The sequence below is a fragment of the Humulus lupulus genome, chromosome X (assembly GCF_963169125.1).
Source record: "Humulus lupulus chromosome X, drHumLupu1.1, whole genome shotgun sequence".
Taxonomy (NCBI): domain Eukaryota; kingdom Viridiplantae; phylum Streptophyta; class Magnoliopsida; order Rosales; family Cannabaceae; genus Humulus; species Humulus lupulus.
This window is the reverse complement of record NC_084802.1, coordinates 251,828,377-251,848,102: the sequence shown is the minus strand read 5'-3', so window position 1 is coordinate 251,848,102 and position 19,726 is coordinate 251,828,377.

Below are 19,726 nucleotides of genomic sequence, written 5' to 3'. Positions count from 1 at the left end.
TTGACTTCTTGGTAAAGAATATTGTTTGCCGGTTCGGACTGCCAAGAAAGATTGTAACAGACAATGGGACATAGGTCGATAGCGATCTCTTCACCAAATTTTGTGAAAGACATGGCATAATCAAAAGCTTCTCCTTGGTGTCCTACTAGCAGGCCAACGGGCAGGTCGAGGCTGTGAATAAAACCCTCAAAGCAAGCCTTAAGAAGAGGTTGGGCGAGGCCAAGGGAGTATGGCCCAAGCAGCTCCCGCAGGTGCTGTGGGCATACCGGACCTCCCACCAAACTTCCACGGGGCACACCCCTTTCTCCTTAACTTTCGGAAGTGAGGTCGTCTTCCCTGTCGAAACAAAGATAACCACACATAGGCTCCAGACCTTTAGCACGGTGCGGAATGATGAACTACTCAGCGCGTCCCTCAACCTGATTGATGAAAAACAAGAAGATTCACAACTACGACTCACGCATTATCAACAAAAAATCACTCATTATTTTAATTCAATGGTCAAGAAGCGTGTCTTTGGTTTAGGAGACTTGGTACTCTGAAGGGTATTTTTAGTAGGCAAGGACCCCAAAAATGGTGCCTTAGGCCCAAGCTGGGAAGGGCCCTATCAGATAGTGGAAATCATACAGGGGGGTACTCTTAAATTGGCCCGACTTAGTGGAGAAACGGTGCCACGGACCTGGAATGCTATGCATTTGAAAAAGTACTATCAATGATCAAACCACCTATCTATGTAAGGCTCGAATATAAAAGCCATTTAATTTTAGAAATATAAAAAAAAATTATGGTATATTTGTATCTTTGTATGGTTTCATCTGCGTGTTAGTTCGCATGGTAGCGTTGATCCAAAGTAACCCAGAAACTCCACTTCCTGAATACTTCGGGGGCAAATAACTCGAGAACTATGTTCCGAAACTTTGAAGTTGGTAAAATTGTTTAACTAGTGTTTTTCTAAAAAACGCGAGGGTCAATAAAACTAACGCGAACTAAGTTTTTAATTAAATATCCTGGACATGACCAGGTTCCGAAACTTAGAAGTTGGTAAAATTGATTAACCAATGTTTTTCTAAAAAACACAAGGTGTCAATAAAACTAACGCGAACTAAGTTTTTAATTAAATATACTGGACACGACCAGGTTCCAAAACTTAGAAGTTGGTAAAATTGATTAACCAGTGTTTTTCTAAAAAACGTGAGGTGTCAATAAAACTAACGCGAACTAAGTTTTTAATTAAGTATCCTGGACACGACCAGGTTCCGAAACTTAGAAGTTGGTAAAATTGATTTACCAGTGTTTTTTCTAAAGAAAAAGCGAGGTGTCGATAAAACTAACGCGGACTAGGTTTTTAACCCCGGATACAACCGGGTCCAAGGCCTAATACTTAACAGCTAGGATATAAATCATCATTTTTGGTTACGGCCAGAAGTATCTATCTCGACCTAAGGGTCATTTCCTAAGGCTTTAAACGTGCACGTGATGAGGCATGAGAAAGAAATCAAGGAATAAATAAAACTTAGATACTGAAATTATAGATAAATTGTCTCGAGGAGAATAACCTCATGCTTAACGTTTAAAATATATATATATATAACATAAATGAAGGCAAATAAAATCTAAGACCCTCTAGGCCGCTCTGAGGATGTCACCTCCTCGATCTCTTGCTCGCCAGCGACAGAGGCATCCCCGGTCTCAAACTGCAGCTCTTGTTGAAGCCGAGCCTTGAACTTCTTGAGGTAGTGCCCCCACACTTCGGAGGCCATGAAGGAGAAGTTGCTGTCTTGATTGAAGGCCCAGCAGTGGTACAACATGCTCTCCATGGAGGATGTCGATGCCTTCTTTTCCTCCTGAATAGCAACCTCAACCTCCAGCTATTTGGCCTTGGCCCCTTCGAGGTCGGCGTGAAGGACAACCGAGACAGCCTTTGCCACCTGCTCACCCTCTTGAGTCGTGGCTAAGGCAGCCTTTTCCACCTGCTCACTTGCTTGGGCCATCGCCAGAGCAGCCTTGGTACTTTGTTCGCTTTGTTGAGAGACGGCAAAGGCAGCTTGGGTCGCAGTCGGGGCGGCTTGAGCAATCTGGAGCTCGGCCTTGAGTTCATCATTCCTGACCCTAGCCCGAGATATGCTGCGATGTTGAGCCAAGATCAACTGCCAAAAGAAAGGAAACAGTTAGGCACATACCAGGGAAAAATAATAAAAGTCAAGTCAGGAAAAATGCTTACTGTGAGGTTCATTCCTAGGGCTGATTCCATAATGTTCACCAGGCTCCTCTCCTTGATTGCCCTCAGGTTTTTGGGCTTGGCCTTTGTAACGCCCTACTACCTTAGAGCCGTTACTAAGTGAGTTTAAAAAAAAAGAAATTGTGCATTTAGTTGACTCTAAGTGGTTTCTAAAACCAAAAGTGTGAATAAATCATAGTTTAAGGCTGTACTCTTCGAAAATGATTAGTTTCATTGAAAACGTTAAATGTAAAACATCTGCGATCCCAAAATAAGGTTTACAAAATATTTACAACTCAAAAATAGATTTACACTTGATCTGTTATCAAAAGAATGATTTAATACAGCCATATACAAAATGCCCCCAACCAAAGCAGTCGGGCAGGCCGAACATGTACGCGCCGCCCCCACGCTCTCCATACTCATGGCCGGTTGACTGACTCCTTGCTTTTACCTGCCACACGGAGCACCCGTGAGCCGAAGCCCAGCAAGAAAACCCAAATAGCACATAACATATGCAAATAATATCACTGGCATAATTCACTAATAAATAGGAAAATCATCAATTTAAACAAGCACGGCCATGCCGCCCCAGAGGCCTTACCAAAGCTTGGGGTCTCGGTCATTACCGTAGGATAACTCAAGTATCCCTTGGGTCCCACCCTCGCTATAGCATCCCATGTGCTGAGCGTTACCAACAGTCGCCTCGTCCCCTTTGGTCCGGCCTGGCTTTCAGGCAGAAGAAGTAGAGAATGTTTGCCAGAGTGGGGACCTCCCACTCATGCTTCAGAAAGAGGTACTTTAACCCTACCAACAGTCGATACGAGTTGGGGGGAGCTAGAATGGCGCCAATCTCACATAGTTGAGGAAGTTCGCGAAGTACTGGTCGAGGGGGAGGAAGGCCCCGACCTTTAAGTATTCATCACTCCAAGCCACAAAATCGTCCTGAAGTGGTGCGCAGCTCCGCTACCCCTCATAGGTAGGTCGAGCAATGAGAGCACCCGTCCCAACCTCGATGTTGTGGGACAGCATAATCTCTTTGACCCTTCCTTGGGTCGTTATCTTGGAGACAATCCTTTCGGTCTCGAAAAATGCATCAGGAGCGACCACGACCTCCTTCTCCACCACGGGGCCGAATTCAAGAAGGGGGGAATCAAGGATGACCTCTTTTCCCTTGTGAGTTTGCTGGGACGATGAGCCAGCTACATTCTTCTTGGATGTACCTTTCTTGGGTGCCACCAGCTCACCTATCAAATAAGAATGATGAAGATTTTAGTGGGCGACGTAGAATTTTTTGAACAGAAGATATAACAAAGGCGAGGGGTCCTAACACGCGAGCTGATGCAATATCAGCCCGTGGAGTGATGCCATGCGTTGCCTATGCTACGCGCCTTGGTTTCTCAACAGACCCCTGATATTTAGGGATCTGTGTGTTAGAAAGTCAGGCCACCACCCTCCTTGGGGAATGTTTTATAGCAAAACCGGCCAAGAAGCGTAGCCCCTACGCAACCTAATGTTGAACCCTAAAAACCTTTCATCTCCTACATGCCTAATGGATATTTTCTAAAAATTACCCAGGAACTGCCCGAAGATTTACCCAATTTATGAACATGACCATCCTAGATATATTTTAGAACTTACTCAATAAACCTAAACCAAATGATGTGTACCAAAAACATGTGGGAACAGCCTAATGCTAGTAATGGTGAAGTGCAGATTGGCATTATAAGGAAAGAAGAAATACACAAAAAACCAGTAAAAGAAAGTTCCAGTAGAATAGAGAACTTACAGTGTGTTCGTCGACAGAAGGAATGGGAAACGTAGAAGGAGAGTTTGTAAAAACAATCCTTGGTGGCTGGGCTTCCGAACGTTTCAGTGGCAGATCTTTAGGATTTTATGAGAAAAGGAAGAAGGGTTTTCGAAGTTCAGAGGAGAGCAAACTAGGAAAAATTTCAAATGAGAGGGTATGGACACTGAAAATTGCCAGCCCTATTTATACGTAATAAGCATAAAGAAACACAGATCGTCTGATCAAGATAATGTGAGAGTCGAGGGTCATATTTTGAAAGATCAAACGGCGGCAAAAAAGGTGGCCAGGCCATTTAATGCAATCCTCGAAATCCAAACAGGCACCAATCGCGGCGTTCCACGTGTCCAGTACTCAAGTAATGAACAAACATGGATAATTGCAACAGAAGTTTAAAAGTCCCCACTGTGTCAGTCAGAGAATGACATCATAAGACACGGGCAGGGACTTGGGGGGCAAATGTACGCCCTGATATTCAGCTCGGGTCTTTTATGCAGCTCGAGTACAGCTGGCTATCTAAGAACAATTCTAAGGGACCCACAAGTTGATATCTCCTTAGCGGAGGTAGTGCAACCCCCAGATAATAACACGTGCTGAGGAACATGAAATATTAAAGTACGAGCTGGAGATAGATATAACTTATAGCCTCCTTGACATGGCCTGGCATTATGCTTAGGTCAGAGTCCTTTGACCACCTGCCATGCCCATGAGTTTATTAAGCTGAATACGTTATATATGAATGTGTGTAGTAAGGCATCGCATGTTCATTTATCCCTAAATTATCGGACACGTAATATAAACGTGCATAATCAGACATCACGTGTCTGATTACGCCGGGCAGCCCAAGATCATTTTGACCTAATGATTAGACCTTACGTTAAGATATATTGTAATATTCATCATTTTGTAGAAGATAGGTCACAAAAAGGGATGTATATTCACGTGACAACCCCAACACCTATCTGAGATAGTTCTTCTATAAATACCAAGACCTTGGATAGAAAAGGGGTTGGGTTTTCTCTGTGTAATGCAAATATTCTGCCAAAATATAGAGAGACGTACAACAATAATATCGACTCGTGGACTAGGGGGATTTTAACCTCTGAACCACGTAAAAAGGAACGAGTGTTCTTACTATATCATTCTAAGCATCTTTAAGAGTTATTATTCTTGTTACGGTTTACCCTTAAGCACTAGTTTATTCCAGCTAATTTTTGTAATACACTGTTGGCGAAAAATCGCATCAAAACTCTCCCTCATGTCTCTCTCTCTATGCTAAGAAGGGAAATTTTGCTGAATTCTTGAGGTTTTTCCGTAAGGAATTTGGAGAATTGGAAGCTTGAGGAGATTGGAGTAAGCTCAGCTCGAATTGTTCAATTAGGTAAGAATTTATGGTACTTGATCACCAAGTTTCCTGCTGTGATTTCTCAAACTTTGTGTAGTCTTAAACATTAAGTCTGATTTTGGTTATTGTTGGGGTTAGACCAATTAAGTTGTTTTAAAATCAATTGTAGACTGAATTCTGGATATAGGGTTGATTTGGCTGAGAACTGGTAGGTTTGGATGGGAAAAAACGCAGTAGAAATGCATGATTTCTGGGTTTTGGGGCTTGCGCCACCACCCTATTCATCAGGTGTGGCGGCCCGCTTGAACATCTAGGCTTGGGAGCCTCAGATTTTTTCCCAGGCATTGTAGCACAGGATGAGGAGCATCACGACCTGTGTTCCCAAAATGTGAGAGCTATGCTCTCTGACTTGAGTGCGCCGCGGCCCTTAAGGGCTGGGCTGTAGCTCAAATGGGAATTTTTTGCTATTTAAGGGTTTTTGGCTTGGGAACCCAAATGTTAAGGCTAGGGAAGGATCCTACTACCTGGTTTAGTAGGATCCCAGGTCCCGAAGGCTAGTATTTTAATCAAAAGTTCTAAACTAATTAGAGATTGATGGATCTATTTAATATGGCATTGTGGCTAGGTTTTAACATCAAAGACTGGGTTAGGGGATTGTGCTCGGGATCGCATTAACTTGTCAACTTACGACACAGGTAAGAAAACTGTTTATGCCCGTAGAGCAGGGCATGGCCCCATTATTTTTGTTTCAGGGCATGACCCTATTAATTTGATATATGTGTGAATATATGTGACTATTATGTTATGTTATGCACGCTTATGAATGAATGACGAAGCGGGAATTGCAAAGGCTGAGAACGGTGAAGGCCGTGTACAGCAAGGGACAAAATTGGCATTACACACACTGAGTGCAGGCTGCTAGGGCTAGACCCTTCAAGGGTGTTGTATTCACTCGCTCAGTGAAGACCATGAACCCAGGGCCTGGTAAAATACCTACGGCGATGTAGGCCGCTATGTGTTTAGTCTGTTGACTGTTTATGCTATTTATTATTTCATTAAATTGTGCTTTGTATGCGTTAAGTTTTTTTGCTAAGCTTCGGCTCATGGGTGCTCTGTGGTGTAGGTAAGGGCAAGGGAAAGGTAGACCAACCATGAGTTGGAGAGCATGGAGCGGCGTGTACATGTTCTGCCTACCTGGCTACCATGGCTAGGAATATTTTTGGAAATGTATTATAATGATTTTCTCTATCACTTAGGTCGACCGTGTTTATATTTTAGAGTTGTAATACATTTTCTAAATAGTATTTTAGGATCCCAAATGTATAACTCTTATGATTTTAATGGATGTCTAAATCTTTATATTCAATGTTGTCAAATGAGTCTTTATTTCAATCTAACCACTCTTTTTAACCTGAAACCTGGATTAGCGAGCTAATAGTACATTTATAAATCACATGGTAACAACTCTATGGTAGTAGGGCATTAGAATGTCGATATATTGAAAGAAAATCATTTTATTAGGGAAGCATTTTATCCAGACTGGGTAGCGAATCCCATGATAGTTCCCAAACCAAATGGGAAATGGAGAACACGTATTGACTACATGGATTTAAATAAGGCTTTCCCTAAAGATTGTTTTCATCTGCCTCCAATAGATAAACTCGTTGATGCAACCTTGGGGTACGAACTGATGTCATTCATGGATGCATATTGTGCATAGAAATAGATAGCAATGCATACCCTAGATCAAGAACACACGAGCTTTACAAAAAATATGGGATTAGAGTGTTGGTTTTTTATCATGTGATTGACTGTGAAGCATGGGATAATATTTAAATGCAATAATACAAATCATTAAAGCATAAAAATAAATCACTCTAGGAACCATAACAAGAATGTGTTCTTTCTCAAGCAACATGAATCTGAATAAAATATAAATGACCAAAACCTTTTCGTAGAAGTAGAACACGTGTATATCAAATAACGTCTTAGCCTCCTAACCCACCATCTTCCATACTATGGTTTGCACAAAGAGAAAGAGACAGGTGGATGTCTAAGATATTTGGTAGGATACACAAGAAAACACTTTTGAATCTCAACACATGAGACATTGTTCTTCTCACAATTCAGAGATAACAAAATTCTATATTTTTCTCTCTCGGCAAATAACGTTAAATGCATCTGATGTATTTTTTTTCTTAATATTATATTCTATTAATATAACAATAGAAATAAGACCTAGCCCTAATCTCATTGGGCTTATGCGTGGGCCACAGTCCATATGGTTTGTGGTTGTCGCCAACTACAGGACTTTGGGACCTGTGGTTTTTTATCTCTATAAAATGTTATTTGTTGGACATTTATCATATTATTTTATGCAGTATACAATTATAGCACAAAATTAAATATGATTAAATTCATTTTCAATAAAAAATTAATGTCACAAAAGTATCAATATAATTTTATTTTATATTAAATATTATTCCACAAATATTATTTTACAAATAATATTAATTTGTGAGATTAAAAATAGTACTTTATTATTTTTAATTATTTCCTTTTATTACCAAAATCCTACCTTTGTATTATCGAGCTAGTACGGGGACAATATGGACCCGTAGTTCTAAGCTCCAATAATTTAATTAATTTCACTTATTCATAGTTCCATTAGTTAATTTATTAACTATTAATTATTCCACTAAAAATTCATAGTTGAACTCTCAAGACAATAGTCTTATATTATTAGAAGTTGTAACTATAAAGTTATCCATTGATTTGGTCATTTGCATGAGTTATGACCCTCTGCTAGTTGTTCATAATAAGAGCTAGGTCTTAATGTCTGTTAACCTCTCTAATTATATTTTTATCAATTAGTTCCATTGATCCTCTAATGAACATTATTCTATAAATTATATTACATAATGAAATTTCGGTTCTCTAACAGAAATTGAGCGCTATATGGTCAAGCGCTGAATCAACATAATAAAATTTCATTTTAGTAAGGAGCGTATTCCATATCTGTGAAGTATGTTCCCAGCCACTTGCTGAATTTCAGTTGTAGGAATATTGAACCTAACTCGATAAGTCAAAAGTCATAAAAGTACAAATAGAAGTTCATTACTCACTACAGGTTTGAGGTCAAGTCTCGAATGACCATCGATTGATAAATGTTGAATTTCTATATTTTAATGAATATTATCAGAAGTTTTTGTGGATGCTCAAAATTCAACAGTTATAAAAAGGCCAAAAGCACGAGATAGGCTCCCATAAGTGCATTGTGGGTACACACGATATGCTACGGGCATTTCGCACCAACTGTTTAAGGGCCTCGTCTCGCACCCCTGCACACCACGGCCTCGCGTGCCCCTGCAACATGGCCTCGCGTGTCTGCGCGCCCCTCGGCCTCGCGTGCACCGCACCATGGCCTCGCGTGCCCGCGATCCATGGCCTCGTGTGCCCCCGCACCACGGCCTCGCATGTCTGCGCGCCCCTCGGCCTCGCGTGTCTGCGCGCCCCTCGGCCTCGCGTGTCTGCGCGCCCCTCGGCCTCGCGTGTCTGCGCGCCCCTCGGCCTCGCGTGCCCCGTGCCATGGCTTCGTGTGCATGTGCCCCATGGCCTCGCACCCCTGCGCCCACGGCCTCGCGCCCCTGCGTGCCACTGTGCCGCGCCCGTGCGCCCTCGGCCTCGCATGCCCCCGCACCAAGGCCTCATGTGTCTGCGCGCCCCTCGGCCTCGAATGCCCTGTGCCATGGCCTCGCATGCGTGCGCCCCACGGTCTCGCGTGCCCTGCGCGGCACGGCCTCGCACCCCCGCGCCCACGGCCTCGCACCCCTGCGCCCACGACCTCGCGCCATGGCCTCGCGCGCCACGCGCCTTCGGTTCCAATCCGCGAGCGATCCATGCCTTGCGAGACGCGTGTCCTTGGGAGCCTCGCGGAGGACACCCTCACCACAGCCACATCCTAAAGGGGGCCTTGCAAGGGATGCAGTTCACCTCGCACACCCAGGCCTCTAGTGAGGCCACGTCGTCTCATGGCCCCGGGCCCATCTTGCACAGCTATCACCTATGTCCGGGGATGGCCTTGAGGTGCCCCGGGCATCTCGCGCTAAGGATCCAAGAGCCTTACCTCGCGCCACGACCCTTCAATACATCAAGTGTCTCACTCCCTATACCTCGGTGTGGTCTCTATTACGAAGGCCTATCGAGGCCCCAGCAGTTGGAGGTAAAAGCCCACGTATGATTCAAATGGAACATACTTGTACAATCTAGTATTGGGTACGGCCTTTAAGACCCTGTATGTCGAGTACGGACACCCGTACCAGTAGGGTAGTGGGAGTGCTGGGAGAAGGGTTAGGGCCTGCGTGTTTATGGCCAGGTGTCAGAGTCGACACCACCACCATCTGCGCCACTATGTCTGTCAACACTCCTCTGACATTCATACGACCATGTACCAGAGCCAACACCACTCTCCTGTTGGTGTACTCGTGTACCATCTGGTCCCCTGGACGACCATGTACCCAGGGCCATTAGAGCCTACTATAAAATGGACTCTAACTCCACCTTTGGGGGGGTTGGAAAATTTAGTGTAGCAAGTGCACCATAGTGAATGAAAAACTGATTTCACCATTGTTCTTCTGCAATTGTTCTTAGAGTTGATACTGAAATTTCTAAGGCTTTTATATTGACAATCTTTATCTTGCAATTCTTTCCAACTTAACTTAGTTGACGAGTTCTCACTGTCAACAATTTGGCGCCGTCTGTGGGAATCCAAGTACCAAGCTACTGTTGTACCATTATTTCCGGCAAGGAGAAATGCCGAGACATTCCAAGCGATTCAGGGAGCCACGAGAGGTGGAGTTCCACCTTAGCGGAGTCCAGCTGAAGGCCTCCATGAAGGACCCTCCTCCACCCAGAGATGTAGAGCCCCCAAGGGACCCTGAAGTTCACGAGGGTGATAGAGAGGTCACGTCACCGACCGTCCGGCCCGGAGAGAGTCTTCTAAGGGCACCGTCGGGACCTGGGCCCCTCAACGCATAGGCATGATAAGCATCCCCGGGTCCATTCCGTGAGTTCGAGTTCTAAATCTCGATTCTATGAAGAAGAAATACGTGAGTTGCACCGTAAGAACCAAAGGTTGGAGACTACCCTGGAGAATATGCAAGAGGTGCTGAATGGTCTATTGCAAGGTAAGTTAAACGTGACCTTGCCAAAGAGAAAAGAGAAAGGTCGTGAGGGGGCAAAGACCATCATTCCAATAGACGACGGGAGGACCCGACACTCCACCAGCAACACCCCCCGAACGAAGCAACGCGAACATCCTGAGCCATCGAAGCAGGCCCAGAAACTAGAGCCAAGGACCAATTCTGCCCCTCGCAACGAGGACGAGGTCACCTCTAAGAGAGCACCCTCAGATTTACGGGAGGAGCTCAACAAAAAGAGGGCGGGTAAAAGGACCACGCCCCCTATGGTGCCTCGAGAGGGCAAAGGAATGGGAGATCCTAATACGTTCACTTTAAAGGACTCCTTAAGCAAGAGAAGGCAAGACATAGACACAGAAATGAGTAACCTGCGGAGCAAGATCGTCACCGCCTCTGGAGGTCAAATTTTTTAGGAGGAGTTCGACCATGAGTCACCCTTCGTCAGGGAGATCCAGGCCATCAGGCTCCCTACCAACTTTAAAGAACCCCACATAACCCCCTACGAAGGAAGCGCGGATCCAAAATATCATCTAGATACATTTAATGACCTGATGAAGCTGAGGGGAATTGGCAGCGGGGCGAGATGTCATTGCTTCGCTGTCACACTAAGAGGACCTGCATACAAATGGTTCAAGAGGCTTAGACCAGGGTCCATCCGATCTTGGCAACAACTTTATGATGAATTCCTCCAGCAGCACCACGCCGTGCGAGACTACACGATGCCAGGCACCAGCCTCGCCAATGTGAAGCAAGGAGAAAACGAGAGTCTGAAGAGCTATATCCACCGGTTCAATATGGAGGCAGCTAAGGTAGGGAGCCTGACCCGCCGAGAGCTGAAAATGGCCATCACAGCTGGAGTACGCTCAGGGAGCAAGTTATGGGATAACATGCTCAAGAGAGAGGTCACAGACTTGGATGATTTCTACGAGCAGGCACAAAAGTACATTCACGTGGAGGATGGTCACGAGAACCTCGAAGCTGGAAAAGGCCCATCGCCCCCGAAACCTTCAACCCGGGAAAACCAAAGCGGTGCAAAGAAGAAGGGGGTTTATGAGGGAACGAGGGATGATCGATCCCGGAAGCACCAACGCTCTGATGAGCGCATACAGAGCCCATACACCTTTTACACAGACCTAACCCACGCGAGAGAGTATATTTTCATTACGAACAAAAACCAGGTCCCTTTCAAAAGGCCCCCACCAATAAAAATAGATCGGTCTAAAAGAGACCCCAGCAAGTATTGCCAATATAACAAGGATATCGGCCACACCACCGCGGAGTGCAACCATTTGAAGGTGGAAATTGAGGAGCTCATCCGCAGAGGACATTTGGGCAGATATGTGCGCAAGGAGAACCAGGGGCCAGAAGAAGGAGTGTCCCCGTCGTGGGCACGAGGGGCAGCCCCAGAAGTGCAAGGAGAGGTCAGAACCATCTTTGGAGGACCAGGATTCGGAGGCGATTCAAGGAAGGGGCGAGATAAGTACGCCAAGGAGGCCAGACGAAGTCCACCACCTTGCGTTTAAGTTTAGAGAAACGGCCCCCGAAGAGCTTCAAGGGCGAGAATGACTAGATAACTTTCACTAAAGAAGATGCGCAGGGGGTGCATTTCCCTCATAATGACCCCCTGGTGCTAGCTGCCCAGCTTGCTAACATAAGGGTACATCGGGTCTTGGTGGATACGGGAGCTCTGTGGACATCTTGTATCGACCGGCGCTGGAAAAGATGGGATTGAGCCTCCGTTACCTAAAGCCTTGCACTACGCCTTTGTATGGGTTTACGGGAGATTCGGTGCAGCCCCTGGGGGCAATCGAATTAGCCCTCACCATGGGGGAGCAACCTAGGCAAACCACCATAATGGCTAACTTTGTCGTGGTGGATTGCGCCTCAGCCTTCAATGTGGTATTAGGGAGACCCTCTCTGAGAGAATTGAAGGCGATCACTTCTGTGTATCACCTAGCTATGAAGTTCCCAACCCCCGAGGGAGTAGCATGCGTGAAAGGGGAGCAGAAGGAAGCGAGGGAATGCTGTAACATGTCCCTCCGCACAGACACCAAACCATCTGTACCAATGGCAATGGTCGTGTATGAAGGAGCGACCCACACAAGTTAGACCCGCACAAATTAGATCATCTCGAGAAGTGCTACCAGCGAGACTTCGGCACTTAGTGAAAAAAGAACCTATGTTTAGTTTGTTCCTTGTTGTTTTAGCTTAAGTAAGTAAGAATCAAAGAGGCTACCTAGGTAACCTCCTAGTTAGATGTAACCCTTTTATTTACAAGGTTGGTTGTAAACCGCACGCTATGAATGAAATTGTTTGCAACTTCATGTGTTACTTTTCTTCGCTACGCGGGCATCAGCCAAAGTGCCTGCCGAAATAAATTTCACCAAACACTTGGGGGGCAGGATAGGAGGCAAAAACATGCAGCTAGCAAGGGGGACCTAAAAAGGGCTCCTAAAAAGGACCCTCGAACGGAGGATCCTAAAAAGGACCCCTTGCCCTCCTAAAAAGGAGGCTCCTAAAAAGGACCCCCTATCAGGAGGACCCTAAAAAGGACCCCATGCACCAGGAGGATCCTAAAAAGGGCCCTCTATTAGGAGGAAGTGGCCCGTGAAGATAAAGCAAGCAACAAGGAGGAGAATCCAAAGAAGGACCCTATGCACCAGGAGGATCCTAAAAAGGGCCCTCCATCAGGAGGACCCAAAAGGGACCATGACCCTAAAAAGGACCCTTTAACGGGAGGTCCCAGAAGGAACCCTTATATCGGGGCCTTAGGCGAAGTCCTTATATATAGAAAACAGGGAGAGGACCTTCTAAGGCATCCCTTGGGTTCACAAGGATTAGCTACCCTTGTGAACATCAAGGAGGCCAAAGGTTCTTACAACAAAAAAATAAAAAACTAAAATATATATATATAGTAACAACACTAATAAGTCTAGAGCGGCCACCAAGCCGTCTAGCCAAAAAGGGTCCTAAGAGAGACCCTTGCAAAAATAGTACTATGAATAACGACGAGAAGGACGCTTCTCGCAAAAAATAATAAGCGAACGCAAGAATATATAAAAGGATAGCTGGGACCCAAGGGGTCAAAATATCCTTATAAAAGTAATCAAGAGGCACCAAAAGAGGTCCCAGTGAACCCTTTCACATGGGCTCCAAAGGACCTCCAGCCTGGTAAATAAAAGAGGGGAACCAACCAAACCCCATCATACAAGCTCAAAAGGACCTCAAATGCAGTGGAATAAGGGATAAATAGCCACACATGTATATATACATTGAAAAAGAAAGTTTTGAAGACAGTACAAGATTTACACAAAAAAAAAAAAAGAAGAAAGAGCATACACCCATAGCGGGCTAGCTGACAAAAGTTATGAAATAACAACTTCAGGGCTTCCTGCCACGGGCGCTCCACACGGCCGCTCGAGCAACGGCATGCTCACCGAAAGAAGAAAAATCGAAATTGGGGTTCTGCCTCCACACGCTATAAAGGGCACGATCTATGGACTGGTACTCAATGGCAGTCTTCTCTGCCTCCAAGGAAGCATTTCTCTCCTACAACGAGGCGACATCGGCCCTAGCAGCCAGGAGTTCGGCCCTGGTAGCCTCGACCTTGGCCTCTAAATAAGTAACCCTCTCCTGCGATGCTGCCGCAATAGCCTTGGTCGCCAGGAGTTTGCTCTTCAGGCTTGTAACTTGGTCCTTCAGCTTTGTGGCCTTGGCAACCTCCTTCAGCTTCCTTCTCGACGAGTCAGCAAGTTTGGTCCGGACCCTATGCAGATCAGCCTGAGTGTTCTCAAGCTCCTGGATTCGGGCCATGAGGCAGTCCCTCTCAGTAGTAGACGCGGAGAGGTTGCTAGACGAGTCGGCAAACCGCATAGCCACGGTATAGGCTTGCACAAGAAAGTTAACGACAGCAACAATAAATAACAAAAAAAAATAATGCATGTACATCTATACATAATAGGGCCGACGCGAGGTGCAGGAACTCACCCAAGCCATGGTGTGCCTTAGGTTTTCCCCAAGGTCCGGCAGAGCAACATTCCCAAGACCATTCCAGTCAGATACGGGGAGGCCTGAGGCAAGTTGGATGTACCGCCGCTCGTAAGACGTCGCCATCCGAGTCACCCAGGGCTCCCCATCTGCACCAGAGGCACCTGGCTGGGTAAGGACAGACGACCCGCTCGCCGAAAATGGAGGGCGCACGGTGAAAGTGGAAAAGTGAGGCCTCGGTAGATGAGAGGGAGGCTCCAGAAGATCGGCAAAATAAGTCCCCGATGGTCTAGGGTCGAGAGGAGCCTAAGTAAAGGCGTCATAGCCCTCAGGGTCAAGGCAAACATAACACCCTAGAACGGCCTGTTGGTCTTGAGAATGAGGGGCTATGTCCGGATCATAAGAGGCACATGGAGGGCATCCCCCAGGAGATGGAGGCAGCTGGTGAGGTCCCCCGCGGTCAAGGGGGGCTTCCTCCGGCTCTTCCTCAGCCTCATCGTCATCTGGGCAAGGCTCGGCCAATACCCCCTTCATCTTCGCAGACCCTAAGATGGTCCACAACAACTTGGGGTCCGAGACAGGGGACAATTTATGGCAGTTCAGATTCTTCACGGTAAATAGGCACACCACCTTTTTCGTAGCGGGGTCAGCGCTGAGGAACTTTCTCATGTCTCTCGCTTCTGACCCAACAACTGTGGGTTCGGCGAATTGCTCTGCATAATAACCGCCATGGTCGATATGAACGTATGTCATGAAACAGTAAGTTGTAAGAAAGTAAAAGAGAGACTGTGATGCTCAGGGTACTTACTGGGAGTGCCCCGGAAGACCTCATGGACAGAGAGGGAGTCTTCCATTAAGAAAAAGTCTTGCTTCCAGGACCCCAGGTTGGACACCGAGCCCTCTATCAAAGAGGCCTTGTTGTTGGCTTTTTATAAATAGTAAAAGCCCTTTGACTTGGGAAGGGGCATGAGGTTGTAGAGGAAATGCACCTCTGTCGCCGTAGAAGCGCGTTTCAATTGCTTCGTAAATGCAATGAAAAGGCAGCTTAAAGTCAGCCAGCCATTGGGTGCCAGCTGAAGCGGGGCAAGGTCAAAGTAGTTGAGGACTGCAACAAAGAATGGGTGTAACGGGATGGTACCACTCGCCTTCAGGATGTGCTCGTTGAGGGCCACGAAGCCGGGCCTAGGACAGTCAGCCCGGCATGTCTCCTGAGGAACATATAGCGCATACTCCGAGGGACGCGATAGTGATCCACAATGTCCCTCAGTTTGTTTTCGGACACACGTGACACCAGTTCGGATGCCAGTAGAGGAGCATCGTCCGGTTCATTGGAAGTCACCTATCGTCGTGCCCTCGACATATCTGCAAACCCAAAAGAAAAAGGTGAGAAAGAGACAGAGCACTTGACCCTCCATTTTTTCTTCCTAGCAAGAGTCTTCCATCGGGGGACCGACTGCGGAAGTGCTAAGCTAGGGAAAATCGAGACCATGGGTTGAGGAGAAGCGGGAGCCGCTCTATGACAGTCATCAGGTGAGGACAGGCTGGAGGGCTCAGGCAGAAGGTGTCCCTCCATAAACTCTAACTCCCTCTGCAACTCTAAAAGGGTCACCCTAAGGCTCGCTACATGGTCACTAAGGTCTGGGGGGAAAGGTGCTCCGTCTCCTCTCGACATCGAGTCAATTTCGCTCTCCACCACCCAAATTCTACGCCTAAGTTCAGCCATGTGCTCAAGATGGCGGATACGGGCTTGCCTTAAGGAGTCATAGTCCTCGTAAGAGATTTCCTCAGGGGACTCTGAGTCTGAGGATAGGTCAATAAATTCAACCCCCGGAGGTGTGTCGAACGGACCATCACTAGCCATGAGGCCTCATTCTGAAAGCCAAGAAGGGGTTCACGTGTAAATGAGGGGATGGCTACAAAACACAAAGGAATGGGCTTAGGACCTCTAGATGCAAATGCCCTAGATGATTCACTACGGGGTATAAAAAAAAGGGGCATGCAAATGGTCAAACTCCCTGCAAACTCAGGCCAAGGTACCCTATCCCGAGTAATTCTAATTTGGACCCAGTGAACGTGAGGGAAAAAGAAAATATACCTCAATCAGATAAGATGGAGCGTTGTCGAGGTCGAAAGGAGGTCGAGGGCCAAAAGCACCAAATGGTCAAATATACGCGTCTGCAAAAATAGACCAAAAGGATGTGTTAGCCTCCAAATAGACATACCAAAAAATTAGCTCATATGTATAAAAAAAAAGAAGAAAATGAAATGAAAAAATAAAATGAAGGAAACTATGGCAAAAATGAGGATGTGGGGGATTGAACCCCTTACCTCTTGAAAGAGGAAGGATTCTCAAAACCACTAAGCCAAAGAAGTGATGTGAAAATAATAAGCCTTGCATGTAGGCCTATTTATAAGAGTTATAGAGAATAGTCTACCAAAGAACCTAAAGGTCCTCTCCTAGACGGGGGGGCAAGTGTGGATGCTCGAAATTCAACAGTTATAAAAAGGCCAAAAGCACAAGAAAGGCTCCCATAAGTACATCGTGGGTACACCCGATATGCTACGGGCATATCGCACCAACTGTTTAAGGGCCCTGTTTCGCACCCCTGCACGCTACAACCTTGCATGCCCCTGCACCACGCCCTCGTGTGTTCGCGCGCCCCTTGGCCTCGCATGCCCCGCGCCATGGCCTCGCGTGCGCGCGTCCCATGGCCTCGTGTTCCCCCGCACCACGGCCTCGCGTATCTGTGCGCCCCTCAGCCTCGTGCCCCTGTGCCATGGCCTCGCGTGCGCGCGCCCCATGGCCTCGCATGCCCCCACACCACGGCCTCGCGTGTCCGCACGCCCCTCGGCCTCGCGTACCCCGCGCCATGGCCTCGCATGCACGCGCCCCACGTCCTCGTGTGCCCTGCACGGCACAGCCCCGTGCCCCTGCGCCCACGGCATCGCGCCCCGCGCGCCTTCGGTTCCGCGCCCCGAGCGCTCCATGCCATGCGAGACGCATGTCCTTGGGTGCCTCGCGGAGGACACCCTCACTACAGCCACATCCTAAAGGGGGCCTTGCAAGGGATGCAGCTCACCTCGCACACCCAGGCCTCTAGCGAGGCCATGTCATCTCAAGCCCCCGGGACCATCTTGCACACCTATCACCTATGTTCGGGGGTGGCCTTGAGGTGCTTCGGGCATCTCGCTCTAAGGATCCAAGAGCCTTACCTCGCGCCACGACCCTTCAATACATCAAGTGTCTCACTCCCTATACCTCGATGTGGTCTCTATTACGAAGGCCTATTGAGGCCCCAGCAGTTGGAGGTAAAAGCCCACGTATGATTCAAATGGAACATACTTGTACAATCTAGTATTGGGTATGGCCTTTAACACCTTGTATGTCGAGTACGGACACCCGTACCAGTAGGGTAGTGGGAGTGCTGGGAGAAGGGTTAGGGCCTGCGTGTCTATGGCCAGGTGTCAGAGTCGACACCACCACCATCTGTGCCACTATGTCTGTCACCACTCCTCTGACATTCGTACGACCATGTACTAGAGCAGACACCACTCTCCTGTTGGTGTACTCGTGTACCATCTGGTCCCCTGGACGACCATGTACCCATGGCCATTAGAGCCTACTATAAAATGGACTCTAACTCCACCTGTGGGGGGGTTGGAAAATTTACTGTAGCAAGTGCACCATAGTGAATGAAAAAATGATTTCACCATTGTTCTTCTGCAATTGTTCTTAGAGTTGATACTGAAATTTCTAAGGCTTTTATATTGACAATCTTTATCTTGCAATTCTTTCCAACTTAACTTAGTTGACGAGTTCTCACCGTCAACAGTTCTTTATTTCATCATGTCACAGTCCAAGACAATCTATATTGTATACGGTACCTCTATCTTTTTGTGTCGCTACACTTAATAGTCTGGATACATTGCTCTATCTTAAATAGAAGAAAGACCGTACTCATAATCTTTTAAATAAAAATCCCACTTTTTTAAACGATTACGGACAATTTTTATATTATTATCTTGATTTAAATCATCTTGTATATATATCATTTTACATATACTTAATTCAAGACCACATCAATAATATTGGATCTTCATGATAAATGGCTTGTATAATTAAATACAAATATGATTGTAAAATATTAACTTTATATAATAAACAATAATCGTGCATATGCTGTAAGGGCACAAATCCCAACATATTGTCACAATCTAATGCCATTTTGATTAAAGAATGATAGAGCAACACAAATGGCTAGTAAATGGGATGTTTGTCCAGCAGATAGGGAAAAATATGGAAGTGTATGTATATGATAAGCTACTAAAATCTAAACATACTAATAACCATGTCGCCGACCTAACTGAATGTTTTACCATACTAAGAAAGCATAATATGAGGCTAAAGTCGCAAAAATTCTCTTTTGGTGATTCTTCAAGAAAATTTCTCAGATTCATAGTCATTGCTCGAGGAATTGAAGCCAATCCGACGAAAATCAAGGCTTTAATAGATATGCCATCACCTCAAAAACATAAGGATGTACGAAGCCTTATTGGTCCAATGGCAGCACCGAATAGATTCATCTCAAAATATACTGATAAATGCTTGCCATTTCTCAACCACAGAAGGGGAAGCAAAAAGTTCGAATGGGTGGAAGAATGTGAACAGGATATTCAAGCCTTGAAAAAACATCTTGCAGAGCCACCCATTCTATCAAAACTAATTACCAGAGAAGTATTATACCTATATCTTGCAGTAATCGAGCGCGCAATCAGCGCAACATTATATCAAGAAGAAAAAAGAGTACGGGCTCATATATTACATTAGTAAAAATATTATTGGGGGTTGAGTCACGATACTGAACAGTGGAGAAGTTTTCACTATGCTTGATGCATGCATCAAGAAAGCTTTGGTCAGACTTTAAAGCACAACCAATTCACATAATCACAGATCAACCATTACGAAGAGTTTTGGCAAAACAAGACGCATCGGGATGACTGTTGAAATGGGCAGTTGAGCTCCGGTAGTTTGAGATAACTTACCACACAAGGACAACAATTAAAGGTTAATCCTTGGCCGATTTTATTTGAGAATGTATCAAAATATCAGACGAAGAAGTTATAACCCCAGCTCGAGAGCTGTCGAAACTTTATGTTGATGGGTCGTCAAA